General features: G+C 33.0%; 1 protein-coding gene across 3 annotated transcripts in view; it reads left to right on the forward strand.

Moving 5' to 3' along the window:
* Nucleotides 1–9608, forward strand: part of LOC131845673 (mitochondrial cardiolipin hydrolase-like) — a 130285-nt gene extending 120677 nt beyond the window's left edge. For all 3 annotated transcript variants that reach the window (XR_009357644.1, XM_059194762.1, XM_059194761.1), the window contains one exon: nt 8641–9608. The gene's annotated coding sequence lies outside the window, so the exon portion shown is untranslated. The remainder of the gene's footprint in view (nt 1–8640) is intronic.
* Nucleotides 9609–16290: the final 6682 nt, after the last annotated feature.

Consider the following 16290-nt stretch of genomic DNA (forward strand, 5'->3'; position numbering starts at 1 on the left):
TCCGTACAAAGAATAAATAAAATTAGAGTGGACAGTATTTTTTTAAAAGAAAATAATCAATGGAAAACGATTTCGTACAGAAAGAACGTCTTCCACACTCCGAGCACTCTAAAATAAGTAAAGTAACAGTTTAGTGGCCACACACTCTAGAGCAGTGATTCCCAAAGTGGTCTATATTGACCCCCAGGGGTCTATAACAAACTACAAGGGGTCTACGACAGCGGTCATCTTGTTGTTTTTACTTTATGTTTTTAACACTAAACTTTGCTACAGTTAGAAATTTACAAAAAATCAATAACGGGTAAAAATGGGGGTTCTACCCAAAACCGAAAAATTTGTCAAAGGGTATACGACACAAAAAGTTTGGGAACCTCTGCTCTAGAGTGTATATTTTAATAAAAACAAATATATTATAAAAAATACGTCAATAGTATTCTTGTTTTAAAATAGTTAAAATATGGAGCGTTCTTTTTCTCCAGTTCTTATTTTCATTTGCTTTTTCCTTTAAATTTGAGTTTTAAATGGCCACATGTTTTATTAGTGGCCAGTATTATCAAGCGCTCTTTGCTTCAGTAAATAAGCCTGTAATACAACCTGCTTATACTAAGGAAGTATTCGGAATACGTAACAGATAGTCTATGAGGTATTTATAATATGGGTCATTAGTAGCCTGAAGTAAATAAAATATTACTACCTAAATACTACCTATTAATAACAGTAAACATTTACTTATTTATTTTGTCACCAAGGTAGATTTAGTTTAATTTAGTTCTGAATTGGTAGTTTGTAAGGAGTAGTCTTAATCCTGCTATCTATTTTAGCCGCCAATCAGCTTGCTACAAAGCAAGCTGTGTTTTGGTTAAAGAGTGTCTGTGCTCTTAATTTTTTTTTTGTTAATTTAGTCGTGAAAGAGGTAAACATATTATAACATATTACGCCGACCCCAAATAAATGGGATAAGGAAGAAGCAGATGATGATGAGTTGTGAAAGGGGTAACGAATAGACAGATGGACAGACAGACTTTTGAATTTATAATATTAAGTATGGAAGTTATTTGACAAAGTAATATTGAACGATCAGGGAATATAATTGTATCTGAACCTTCTATGGTAGTTTCATTCAGAAATAGCTCTACTTTGTGTGTTAATAGTTTTTGAAGTACCAATAATTGTTTTTCAAATAAATGGAATATATTTTTTGCTTTCAATGTACAAACTATACTTTATCATTAACTGTCTTTTAATTACACCAATCAATAATTATATAAATGCCAAAGGTAAAAGCCCTTGATGTAAACAATTACACTGCGCGGCATTCTAGCCTTATTCCAACGGTATTATCGACTTTAGTTCTTTATCTTAAAACCTATTCTTTAACGTCGTCTTATCTACTAAGTACGATAAACTAATGTATTAGGTCAAGATATTTATTGCACAATAGTAATAATAATCTTAAGTATTAATGATGTCACGTGTATCTATAGTTACATTTGTGTTTACTACTTGCTGTTATCCACGAGTCCGCGTGGAATTTATAAAAAAATACTAAAATAAATAAGATGTCTAAAATAAAAGTAGCCTATGTTACTTCTTATAATATTAGCTATCTACAAGTGAAAGTCCCGTTAAAATTGGTACACCCATTTCAGAGATTAGGAAGAACAAACAGACAGACAAAATTTGTAGCTGTTATTTTGATGTATAATCAATATTACTGTGAAGGATCATCAAAATGCGATCAGTAGATTTGCGAGAAAGTAACAAACATCCATCGTCACAAACTTTTGCGTTTATAATATTATAATAAGATTTTAAGCTGCAAAGTTATATGATTTGTCTTTATTACCTTTTTAATTTTAATAAGACGAAGTTAGTTTTCATAACAATTAACATAATATGAATGTGCCGCAAGTTAGAAAGATTTTAAGTCCCATTCTTAAAAGACAATTTGCAAATAAAGCAGGTTTAGATTTTTATTACGTATACCTTTAATATTTTTAATAAAACAGTTTTCATAAAAAATCTCATAATATGAATGAAAAGGCAAGAAGCCACAAGTATGAACATCGAACCTATACCGACAACAAGTTAAACAGAGTATTGTTGATCGTACTGTAGTCAAGCGTTGTACAACAGAACTGTTTCTCTCAAGGATCCAGACAGGTTTCGTCCGAGTACAATTTGGCAAGTGGAATGGACAACGTTTATCGTTAATTTCGTACGTGATAGGTCACTGAGTGTAGACCAAGAAATGCGCGTCGTTGTACTGGAAACCGCATTATTTTTTTCAGTGTTTATCAAAATTGGTGTGATCTTATATAACCATACCATACAGTAATACGCAGCTGTAGGTCACTAGTTCCAAAAAGAGGATGTTAGTGTATAATTACGACGAGCTCGGTCGCGGTGGTCGAGTGGTTTAGCACACCGCTTTATTGCTGATGGCCCCGGGTTCGATTCTAGGAATCGATGCAAATGTATTGTTATATTCATGAGTATGATTATTTGTATTGATATGGGTGTTTTCTATGTATTTTATGTAGTTAGCTGGTATTCATAACACAAGCTCTGCTTACATCTAGATGGCGATGTGTGAATTGTACAGGGATATTATTTATGGCTGCATCGTCAGCCTACCAGTATAGTGCACTCCTTTACTTCCAATGGTTGCGGGTTCGATTCCTAGCACGATGCATATATTCATGAGTATGATTGCGTCAATCTGGTAGTTACTACTAAATTATATTCGTTTCTCTACTGCTATGTTTAATTTCTCATTGCATATGTATATTAATAGGGTTTATATTTTTATATAGTTTAGGTGTATCATGTATTTATTAACAAAATAAGTATTTGCATCAGTTGTATAGTACCCATAACATAAGTTCTGCTTAGGTTGGGGCTGGATGTCAGTTGGGGTTAATTGTGCGGATTTTCCTGGGTTGTTATTATTATTATTATCAAATAGCATGTCATGTATCTGGTAATGACGGGCCATGTTAGGTGTCTCACTTGCAGGACTTTCCTTTATATATCTATGTATATTATATTCGCATCTTTTAACCAATGTCTTTTCCGCATATAAGTGAAATGAACTCGGTGGTCTAGCGGTTCAGTTCCGTTTTACTTTCGGTGGTTGTGGGTTCGACTCCTCGGACCGTGTAAATATTTGTATTCATGAGTATATTTGTATCGGTCTGGGTGTTTTCCATGTATATTATGTATTTACTAAAAAATATATCTAAATGTTTATACCAGTTGTCCAATATAATGTAACACAAACTCTAAGTTCGTGTTATGGATATGATATGGATACGTGGGACTAGATGACGTTGTGTTAATTGTCCAGGGTTAAAAAAAAGTTTATCTGAAGTAGTTATTTCTTTATTCTTATCTTGATTTAACTGGTTTAGTAAGAAAACCCTGAGATAGTTATAATAACCCTGAGAATAAACACAAACTTGACAATTTGACAGTATTAAAAGGTGGTTGGAAAATGCAAATAAGTTGAATGTAGTAAAACAAATAGTACAATATTGAAACTTGCGTCATGTACGGCAGACAATGCGCTGTAACCAATTTGTTCAGGTGGATCTCGGCGCCCCAGACCCGGGACAATAAGATCTACATAGTATCCGTGGCACCGGGTCATACACTATACACTCGTTAAGAATTTGATTTCGCAACGACGACATTTGTTGAAGCTATTGAAACATAGGCTCGTTTTCAATACTGTTGACATAGTATTGAATTTATTAATAACCTTCTTTAGAAGTTTTGACGAGCTGAAATATCGAATTGTGGGGAAATACGTTGTTATTTACTATGGGAGAAATATTAATTATTACGAAAATTAGACGGCCTCGGTGGTCTAGCGGTTATATATCTAAGTATTCCTATTGTAATATTTTCAATGTTAATTTGCTCATTGGTTTATTTATTAGGAGGTAGTCAAACCATACTAATAGTCGTAAAAGTTTGTCTATCTGTTTGTTACTAAGCATGACTAAACGGCTGAACGGTCCTAATTAAATTTGACGCGAATATATCATTAGAGAAGCATATATAAAAGCAGAAGGAACCGCGGGTAATCGCTTATATTTTTATAATCAGGGATATGTTATGTATACGATATGTTACTAATAATATCACCGGTAATATTCCTATAGGACATAAATCAAACACGTCGAAATGTCGTAACTCTACTAGAATTTTAATTATTTGCGGAAGTGAGGGACGTCAGAACGACGTTGACTTGACGTCATAGTGTCGCTTCTTATGTACACGTCCTTAGAACAATGAGAGTACATTGACCAATCTTGGACTTGATCGAGTACAGTCACTATGAAAATTTTGGTGAATATCTTATTATTAATATTATAAATGCGAATGTTTGTGACTATGGATGGATGTTTGTTACTCTTTCACTTAACAGTAATATAGTTTATACATCAGATTAACATATATGCTATAAATTTCACGCGACTGAATCCGCGGGCACAGCTAGTATTTAGATATAATACTTTTATTATCAGTTAGTGATTCAAGGTTTAAATAGCGTTAAGTGTTCACTCTCGTTTTGGAGATGTCATTTTCTCTTTTTGAATTTTGTTTTTCTCATTTTGAGTCTTACTTTATATTCATCTACGTTTATATATTATAAATAACGCATTCTTCAAAAAGTTGTGTTCCCCGCTACGTGTCATTTTTTTCAATGACAATTTTAATATTACAATTTGTAGTTCATTGAATTTTTCAGTTCATACAATACCAGACAGACATCGTTTTGAGAATTTTTATTTAACCGTTTGGGGATAAAACGTCGCCAATTTAAAAAAAAACAGGATGTTTACAATTCAAACATTGAGATTGAGAACATTGCCTGATGTTTTTAACAATTTTATATGTTTTCTATTAAAAAACGACTTCCATTTATGTTATTTGCATAATCTGGTAATACTGATTTGTGAAATAAAGTCTTAAATTGTGTGTGATATAGGTTTTGAATTAGAAGATAGATAAATTTATTTTTATTTGTATAAATACAGTCGAATAAAATAGGTACATTTAAATATGAAATCTATACATCTGTATAAATACAATAAAACGGCTTTATCGCTAAAACCAATTTTTTCAAGGTTAATTTTGGGTTAATTAATTTTGTTTTTATCTACTTTGTTATTTTCTGACGTTGGTGCATCCTTTTGAACGACTGTTGTGGTAATATGAATGTTACTATAATGAATGAATGAATGAATGAAACTCTTTATTGTTCCTATCACAGAAAATACAATTACATATACAATTATGTATAAATTAAAAAAAACAATAAACATGACAAAGAGGTAACAATGGGCGGCCTTATCGCTAAAAAGCGATTTCTTCCAGGCAACCTTAGGATGGAGAGAAGTGATTAGATTTGCGTCTGGTAGAGGTGTAATGATGGTAACAATATTGGATGAAATGTTATAAATATACATATAAAACATACAAACAATTATATAATCATATAATACATACAATCATACATACATACGATATAATGTATTGTTGTTGACTGTACTTCAAACACAAAGTATTCTTATAAGTTGTGAACTTACTTACACACAAACAGGAAGCCTTAGCCTTGAATATTATGTTTGTAACACCAAACCCTGACCCTGGTTTCCTGTCGTCGATTTAATTTCCAACGAAGCCGCCGAGATTATCCCTGATAAGGTGGTTCCCGGGCTAAAATGACATCCAAAATAATAACAGACAAACGTAATAAAACCATGGCGAAGCAATAAATGAGATAACATCTGAACTATTTAATTCTGTTAGCAATAGAATTTAAAAACCCCATTAACCATAGCTATTGAGGGCAAACACGAATATTAAAGTCAAATTAAATGAGTCGCCATTAGGGAAGGGGGATTATTCTTGGCAATGTTTTCTGTTAATAAAATGAACCAATATTGGGAGCCCTCGTGGTGAAATCGGATGAGTAAGGGCTGCCGCAAACAGGATAGTTTGCAAGTTAATTAAGCGTTCGCATGTATCGTAACATGTTTTAGATATGTTTTTAATGCAACGTAGTATAACGTATAAGATCGACATTAACTATTACTATTACCTATTTCGTACAATTAAATCTATCTATAATTTATATAGGTACATATATATACTTAGTCTCTACAATACAGGCCTGCGTGCCTAGTGTAGAACTACAGTAAATTAAAATGTAAATGTGTACCATGAATATACTTAGTCATTGGTCTTCAAGCACTTGTTTAAGATAATACCTAACAAGAAAGATTAAGATAACACAGAAAAATTAGAGGCATCATAAAGGGCATAAGGGGCATGACATCGTAGTCCTCTGGAATGGCTACATATATTTTAGTATTTGTATTATTACTGATGTCACCTAACAATATAGTGTCTATAGTTCAGGTATGTATATTGTTTGATAAGTGTCGTCAACCGAGCTTCGTATGCCAGATTTTTTAAAACGCGCATTTTTTATTGAATATTTTGTTTACTTCTTTCAATGTATACAGTAGATTATTTGTAAAAAAAAATTGTTTGCACAATATGTACAAAAAAATTATATGACTAAAGACTTGTCAAAAGAACTTTGTGCACATTGATTTTTGATGAGGAATGTATCTGCAATGTCTTGTTTGTTGAAAACATGAGATTGATTGAAAATTCGTCTTGTTCTCATAAAACTATGTTATATATTGTTCTCATAACAATTTAGTCTGCTACTTTAAAAATGTATATACAAACTTTACTCTCATTTATTCAGTCGGGTAAAGAAAATACATCCCCGCTAGTGTGCCGGTGGATCAGCGTATGTTGGACGTAGTCGGATTAAGAAACGGGGTAAATGGTGATGGTGGGGCGTGGGCTGAATCGAGGCCATGACGAAATACTGATTGATAACGTCCAACTCCAACTCACGTATACCGATAACATTGTTGCTATGCCAAGTAGACGCGGCGCCAGACAATAACGTCTACTTTTTTTAGCAAGTGATTATAGATTATAAATTGACGACGGCTATATCTACGGTGGCCAGCGAAGATAGTGTAACTAACGCGAATAGTGGCCCTATAAAATGTTGGTTTCTAAACCGATTGAAGTAAAACGAACACTAAAAAGCTTAGACTATATGCTAGTGAAAACAGCGCCCAAATTGGTTAAGTTTTTAAGATTCGCGCGCAAAAGCGCATATGCAAAAATTTTAGCAATATTTTTTTATGTTTTATTACCTTGAAGAAGCCCAATAATTCTCCAATCTCAAATCCAACAGTCCAATAGTCCTCCAATAATTATTTTTCTCGTATATCTTTCATGTACAGACAATGAACTGTTATATATTTTATATGTCCTTCGATATGAGGTTTTTGAAATTGTGGTAATGATATGTACATGACAGTTTACCAAAAGGAAGTTGAATGAATTTTTAAGGGCATTTCAAAATATAATTAACCATGGGAGTTATTTAAAAGTAAACTATTATGCAGCTAGATGAAGCGACGGTCTCCAGTTTTACAGGAGGACTATAGGTTTTCTAATTAATGGTTGAGTACCATTCCTTATAGTCTATTAGGAATATAGTAGGTATATGCTCAGCCTTAGAGTTACCTAGTAATTTATCTTATCCTTTTAAATAAACATTGTTATTTGCCGGCAGCAAAATATGAGACAGAGGCCTCCTCCAGACGACTTTGTGGAGATTCTCCTTAATAAAATGAATGAGATGCCTATTAAACTCGTTAAGATTAGCGCAAAGCCCGCGATTATTACGTGATTAGGACGTGTTAGATAAATAGATCCAATAAAAAACTAATCTATTCAATAACCTTATCCTTTAGTGATTAACGTTTTATTACTTTAACGGCAAGTAATCGGCATTCCAGATTACACAAAAACGTTATCATAACCCCCAAAGGTCCACATTTTCATTGATTGAGACATTCACCCCTTTTCCGTATTAAAGATTCGTGGGGCTCAATAAAAACGCGGTCTCATTCTGCATACATTAATCTCGGTCGCTCCTTCTACCCTCTTTAGATTTATAGGAGATTCGTCACGCTGTAATTTGAGTAAATTGTAAATGCATTTCACACGAAGTTCGCAGCTTCACAGGTCTTTGTTAACTTTGTTAATTTACTACACTGTATTAAATGTAATAGTTTTTACCATGTCATCCTCTTCAAGTATTACATGTTTAAGAACATGACATGACTGTGCTGTTTTAAAGTTCTATATTCATTGATCGATGGCTCTATTTACTTCACAATTTCTTTTATTTGCAGACGTGTGATAGTACTCTACACGCATACAATTTATGTGCAGTACTATAAAGATTATGTTATAATAGATTTCTAAAATCTTTGTTATCTAAATGTCTATATACTTATCTAGTACAAAATTCGTCTGTTAGTTCCAAATATTGATTTCATATAGATGTAATTTTATGCCCCTTTATAAAAATTTGTATACATAAAAATCGTAATGTAACAACTTGAATAACACAATATTCCGACCTGTCTACTTTATTACTACTGTTTGTTTTACTTTAATAAGAATTGTTTTATATGAGGTATAAGTATAATTTTTACATATCAGATTTTATTATTGTTACAGATTCCACGTGACACATCAAATGCAGAACTTTGTCATCAATCTAGTTCCACCATGTTAGATTAGACTCTGTATGTTATAAGTTAAAGATTCTGTGTCATCTCAAGTTCTATTACTATCAGGTGCATTATTAACTGGCAGTTAACGATTATCATCGGAATAATTGGTATCTTTAAAATTTTCAACATTGCAACGTGATAACGTTTTACTGCAGTTTCTTTTGTACTTAGAACGAATGGATTTGTAACATATAGTGTACCAATAATAACCATACGAATGATTATCATCATTTTATTTATCATTGATAAGTTCTCGGAGGGAATCGCAAGAATGCTCCATTAGTTTATAAGTTATATGACTTTACTACATTGTGATCCCAATAACGTTTTTCCGCTTTCCTTCGAGATCCTGACACGTTCGCGCGTTTATCTTTTATATTATGTCGTTTTATATTTTTATTTTTTATTTATATACATTTTTCGATATAGATGTTTATATTATGTGAGTTATTTTTTGAATAATATTGACTAACAAACACTAAACGTTCTAACGCATGACTTTAAATTTTACGAATTCAACTCGCGAGTGTGCATGACGGTAAATTTAATATTTTTAATGTTATTTTATTTTCTTTATTTATTGTTATATTTAGACAAACTGCTACACTGACATGCTTTTGATTTATTATTTAATATAAATTGATTCTGTGTTTTGTGGAAATGTTTACTTCAACAATTTGTGATATCTATATTGAGATCTAATGCAATTGTCGTAAGCCTTGCTCCATAAAACTTGATTTTAGGTTAATATCAATGAAATACTTAAATTCGAGTTTTAGTCTATGCATGGCAATACCCGGGGATTGCTTTCTAGTTTTTTTAAGAGGAAAAATTTGATTATGCAATCTATTTGATAAGAAATAATTGAATATTGTTTTATGGAATATGATTATAAATCTTTAATAAACGTTTCGGCATGATGTAAGAGTTTCATTTGCTTCCGTGCACCTATGAAGATGTTCTCACGGCAATTTTGCATGTCTCGTTGTTCGCGTTTGGAGGTCGGACGTAATGTCATTTTTCAATTAATCCAATGTCATCAGGACAGTGCGACCTCTGCTTCGGGCAGGCTAAGTAAGCTGTATTCAATAAAGTTTGATATTCTGTCCATCCAACATTCCACCTTATTGTTGGATCATTAACAGCTAATTTATGTTTTCATCATCACGAGATCAATATAGACTTTTAGCAAATTTGAACAGTTGGCTTGTCGTAAACTACTAACTGATCGCATTGGCAGGTCCAACCGTGCAATATTCGGGTCACTGCTGAAGGTTATGCGCGTTTTCACGAGATTTTTGTACCATTTATTGTATCTAGAACGCGGGTATTTATATTTGTACTGGATTGCTTTTACTGTGTCAGTAGAGTACAGCTGATTTACTCATTGTTGTGGCGTATTCGGAACTAGTTTAGTTAATGTTTTGATAGTTCACTATGTTTAACATCATTGCAACGCTATGAAGTTCCAATTTTGATTGTTTGCTTATGATACTGGTGTAATAATTTAAAGTTGTACAATCACCATAAATTCTCAAATTAGAATTCTCTTTGCGGCGATACCGAAGTCCAATCTATATAACTATTGGTAAATTAAACACTAGGAAATTTCGCTTGGTTACAAGAGAATATCGAAATATTTACTAGTTCAAGACCTGAACCTAGAAACCCAGTTGCAACAATGCGGTCAATTAAGAATCAGGTACAATCAAGTCTTAATAATTGAATTATTAATTTGTTACTTGTGACTTGAATGTATGCCATCTACTAGTTCTTACTCACTATTTCAGCCGTTCCCTGAAATGGTTTATTTTCTCATCGGTAAATACATTGGTTTATATGTATTTGGATTATACATGGACTCTTCTTCTTATACAAAATTTTATTAGAGTCTGTCAAAATATTTCACCAATACGGACGAGATCGGGAGTAAATTCTTGATTATATTACTAAATATAATTAGTAAAAAGTTAATTTAGCTCGTTTTTAAATTACCGCAAACGGTGCAAGTATTCTAATGCTTGCAACAATGCTCAATGAGGAGCTATTCTTGTGACTTAACAAGTAAAAGATAAGAATCGAACTCAGGGCCTCATTTACGCAAAGCAACCTAGCAACCACAAGGCAACGAAGGTCGTCAAACTCCACTGTATGTACAGATGCTGTCGTAAGGTGATTAATGAAATTAATTAGTACCTCATTTGACGTTGTCGGGTCGCTCGCGTTATCAGTCGGGATCTTGCTATTATCAAGCGCCGCGGGCGTTCACCCCCATTCGCAAAGATAATTAGATACTTATCTATCATATCGCCTATATTTGCGAGGGCGATGGCCGATCACGAAATATTAGTTTAAAATATGATTTATGATATCAGACGGACAGTTACCACTTAAACTTTTATCACAATTAATAATATCAGTACAGTTGGCAAACAAGCAGACACGGTGAAGAATGTTGAGGGCTTCAAAAAACTAAGAATAAATATACATATTAATGTGTATGAACCTCCGCGTGTGTAAGACAAGTGAAGACATCGCGCCAGTGTGGATTTGATACCTTTGGTTTTCTTGTGATGCTTCCTACCTGCTGATGCTGCAATCTACTTTCAATATTTTAAAGATATGATCCATCTAATATTTCAATTCTTAAATAGCCTCATGGACATGACAGAAAAGTAAGATGCCTACCTATAGTACGCTGCATATGCAGTCTTTTGGGGTCTAATTTAATATGAGTACATATGTATCACAAAGTCATCTGCATAGTAACTCTGTCTCACCTATTTTAGACGCAAAAGTTTATCATATGTCGAAAAGTGGTTGAAATGGAATTACATAGTACGGAGGCATTACTTTTTCATCCTTTGGGATGGCAACGAGTGGCAGGTACTACGAGACATGACGTAATGCCCATAGGCCATGGTTATCACTTACCATCTCAGGTGGGCTGACAACTTTGTCATTCTAATCACACAAAAAAATATGTCAGTGCCCAGTAAGATCATTGCCCATGTATCGAACAAAGCATAGTCACACACAGCTGCTTGTAAACAAAAACATTCGTTGTCAAGTGAAATAAGTTTGTAGGTTTGAAGGGGGGAGGGGGGGGATATTGGTATAGTTTTATTTCAAGTTGTTTCTTGTGTTACTATAATATGTTTTATTTTTGTAGTGTATAAAAGTATGTGATAGATAAAAACAAATTAAACAAAACTTTTATATTATTCATAACACCCGCTGAAAATGGATATAATTATGCTATTTTATATGTATGTGTTAAAATATAGCTCTGTTTTTTTTCGGACTACTCTAATGCTGTTGGCCGCAACTGGTCTTTACAGCTTCACCGGACGTTAGGGGGCGAGTGCAGATGGCACTCCAAACCCGCGAAAGGACTTATGGAGCGGCTGAAGGCCAACTCCTGCCTGACGGATACGATAGGAAAAATATAGCCTACTTTAAATACCAATATGAAACATTCAATTCAATTCAATATGAAACATCGTTACTATAAAAGGTGAAATAAGGTTACATCCTTGACTCTGAATCGATCAATTTTCAATATTTGGCCCACGGAAAATTGTAAGCAATTATATATTTATTAAAGAGAAAATATCCAATAAATACCTCTCAATTTAAAAAGTCGCACCGCCTTTATATCTCAATAAGAATGGCTCAGTGAACATCAGAATTCATGTCAACGAAATTAATTTAAAAAAATATACCACAACATTTTTATAAATGGCAACTCCATAATACGGTGACTGAAAGTATATGCCAATAAAAGTGGTCACACCACTGGTTTTAGCGGTTGTGAAATTTTACGAGTTCGCCGGATTGCTGACAATTTCGATTTCTAAAGATCGCAATCCAGTAAGTGAAAAAAAGTGATACAAAATGGAATAAACATCGAATTTAATTGGGTGTGAAGCACTACAACCACAAAGTAAATGTGGCGATGATGGTGTGCGCCGCCGTAACTCTTTGCAGATTCAATCCCTGCACAAAACAAACATTTGTGTTCATGAGTATGTGTGTTTGTAATTGGTCTGTGTATTTTCTTCATATTTATATGACTAAAAAGGCAAACAAGATGGCCGGCCCACCTGTTGGTAAGTAGCAAGCGTCGCCTATGTCCACAAATAATACTACGGATATCACGTCAAAGTCAAAATTATTTATTCTCTATGACCCCCTCCGGTCAGTCCACCCCCTTCCGATCGATCCCCCATCCAAGTCAAAAGGCAATCAAAATTACGACGGCCTCAGCCGAGGTTCGAACCCCTACATAAATCCTTTCGGCCTCTTGTGCACGTCATATTTTTTATAACTATGCCTACCGTCCACTTCGGCTGCTTCAGTTGAGAAGAACTAGCAAGAAACTCAATTGGAACATTTTTTTATGTTATTATTTTTTTTTGTCAGATATTACACAGCGCTTAAGTAAAGTATATATGTCTGACATTTTTAAAATATATAATCCCTTGCATAAAAAAATAACGTTATATAAGGTCGACCAAATAATCTTATAAACAATAATAGGCTTTATTCAATACTAGCTACTCGCCCCGGCTTCGTACGGATATACATGTATTATATTTTAGACTTTGTTTTATACTATGTAATGAAGAAGTTACTCTTAATAAACTTTTTGATCTATTAAAAGGTGAATCCAAAATATCTTTTGGTCGTCATGGTGACCCCCGTGGTATCTTTGTGCCATTCCGGAGGGATGTTATGGATACTAGAGAACTGATTAAAATACTTAGATATTTTTTTTTTTGCATACATAATATACATAGAAAATACCCAGACCAATACAATCATACTCATGAATATAAATATTTTTACCGTGCGAGTAATCGAATCCGCGACTGTCGGAAGTAAATCTAATCGCTAAACCACGGAGGCCGTTAAAATGAATTATATATATTTATATAATATGTCTAGTAATATTTCGAATGTATAGTACGAGATTTGCTTCCTAAGTCGACGGCAGGCATACGGCCGGTCATAAAACTATAAGCCGAAACCCAAAGTAATATGGATAAAAATATATTACGCGGGCCCCAAATGATTATGGGATGAGGGCAGGAAGATGATGAGTATGATCTCTGTTTAGTTTATGACCAACTGGACCGGTGTGATTTGTTGAGGGTTATTATTTAAGTTACACAACCATATCCTACTACCCTCATAAACCTTAACACACTTATTACAAAATGTCAAATCAATAATAAACATATTTTACCCTCCGACTCTGACAGAGATTGTAAGTTAGAAGTTCTTGTGTAGGCAGCTACATTTAGTCTATTAGAATATTCTGGTATCTTGGTAGATATATAGGCTATATTTGATGGTGGCTTTGTAATTAATTAATTAATCAATCAATCACTTTATTTTGCTGAATATAGGTATCCGGGGATGGCAAGTAAATTTAACAGTATCATATATACAAGAAATTATTATATATTATATGTCATCATCATAATTATCATAGACACCAAATTTTTGTTTTTTTTTTATATATTTATATATTTTATCAAAGTTGAGTAGTAATAAAGCAGATTAGTGTCTGTAAATTATGCTCGCTATAAAGTGCTTTTAATGAGTACGACCGTATATTTGGATACCGGTATAACTTACTTTAAGGTAACTAAGAATATGTAAGGTCCTGCAAGGTAACGTATAGTAGATATAGTATATATTTCTTTTATTGAAATCCGCGAAGTATGGACTCGAGATACCATTTTTATGTTATTGAATGTCAAATAAGCTGTCGACTCGCCTGTTGGTAAGTGGTAATGATCGCCTATATACATGAAAATGTGACGCTCCTAATACAGCTTATGACTTGATATTCCAATTCACCATCAACCGAAACAACTTATAAAGGAAGTTGTTTGGCGGCTAAATCAGGTGAGACTGTAGTACCAACACAAAGGTGTCTTAATAAAGTATACCGTCAAAAAAAATCAACACCGCCAAACATCTTTACGAACTTTCACATTTATAATATCAATACAACATGTGATACGTGATAGCGTGATAGCATCTGGATCTATTAAGACACATGCAAAAACTCAAGTCGTAAATCAACGTCGTTCCGCAGTCACTGTGAGTTCACTCAAAAACTAAATCAGTATAGATTACAATGGACAATTGAATGTGAAATACCAATTCAGCATCATATCGATAACGTATCTACAGTTTAGATATCATTTACAAACAATAACGCTACATTTATCATTATAAAGTTCAGTTTTTTTTCTCCCCATTTAGTCGATAATTTGAATACTATCAATCATTGTTTGTATTCGTTGTACTATATTATTATTATTATTATATATAGTACCTATATAACATAACCACCACTATGACTACCTTTAGGAATATTTAGGGATATGAAAAATAGTTTTGTCCTATTCTCAGACCTATATACACACAATTTAGATAAGAATCAGTAAAATAGTTTCGGAGGACTTTTGTTACAAACCCTGTGATAAGACAATAATAAAAATTAAGAATAATTCTAATATATAAAATATTAGAATTATTCTTAATTTTTATTATTCTTGGGTATAAATATGTCCAGCAAAATGTAAGTTTAGGTGTAATTTTCTATTCTAATACCTATGAATAAAACTAAAGCAAATTGTTCTGACGTTATATCCCTAATTTTCTAGATGTAATTATGAATTAATTTAATTTCCGATTTACTACAAGTATATATTCTTTACTTATATAAAAAGCCATTATGACGAGAGAACGCTTTCTGCTACAGAGTGTTCATTAAAATATAAGAATAAACGAATTTGATTTTTTTTATAATTTCATACAATACATTTCATTGTAATGACAAACACTCAGATGGCCCACTTGATATCCATAACATAGTCTTTTTTACTAATTCACACGTCAATTACAATAAACATGTCTACAAACTTATAGAAACCTATAGAAAATACTTTTTATATTTAAAAACAGTGTTTTAGTCCGTACTCAAGGTGTACAAGAATGCAAGTCGTAAATTCTATATTTTAGTTTGTTTTGTCTGCGTTCCAATAGAATAATGCAGAAATATTTTTACACAACTATTTCTGCAGTGGAAAAGGGAGCTTCAGACAGACCGCAAATATCCACTTTGAAGGTGAAAGATATCTTAAATTAGCAAAATGACTATGAATATATAACCAAAATAGAACTGTAACTAAATGTATATTGTATATAAAAAAACAACTTTATCGTGATATACTTCACAAAGTTGACTGCGATGGCACCTCAGTCAAGCCTATTTCTGCTACCTAATAGCTAAGTTTCAGGTTGAAGGCATATATATTGAGAGAGATATATAGATAGAGAGATAATATGAGATGTCTTTAAATTCTAGGATAGGAAAGCATGATATCTTAGTGCTGCATGATGGCCACGTATGAGTAGCCACTGGTATCAGATGACAGCACAATGAGCGCTTTACTATTCATGTACATAGGCGAAAATTGTTATTTACCATTACGTGGATCGGCAACTCGAACTGCGGTTACAAAATAAAAATTATAGCTATAATAATTTGTAGTGTTATACAGAGGAAAAG

This window comes from Achroia grisella, unplaced genomic scaffold, assembly GCF_030625045.1.
Source record: "Achroia grisella isolate CSIRO2021 unplaced genomic scaffold, CSIRO_AGI_Agris_v1 utg478, whole genome shotgun sequence".
Lineage (NCBI taxonomy): Eukaryota > Metazoa > Arthropoda > Insecta > Lepidoptera > Pyralidae > Achroia > Achroia grisella.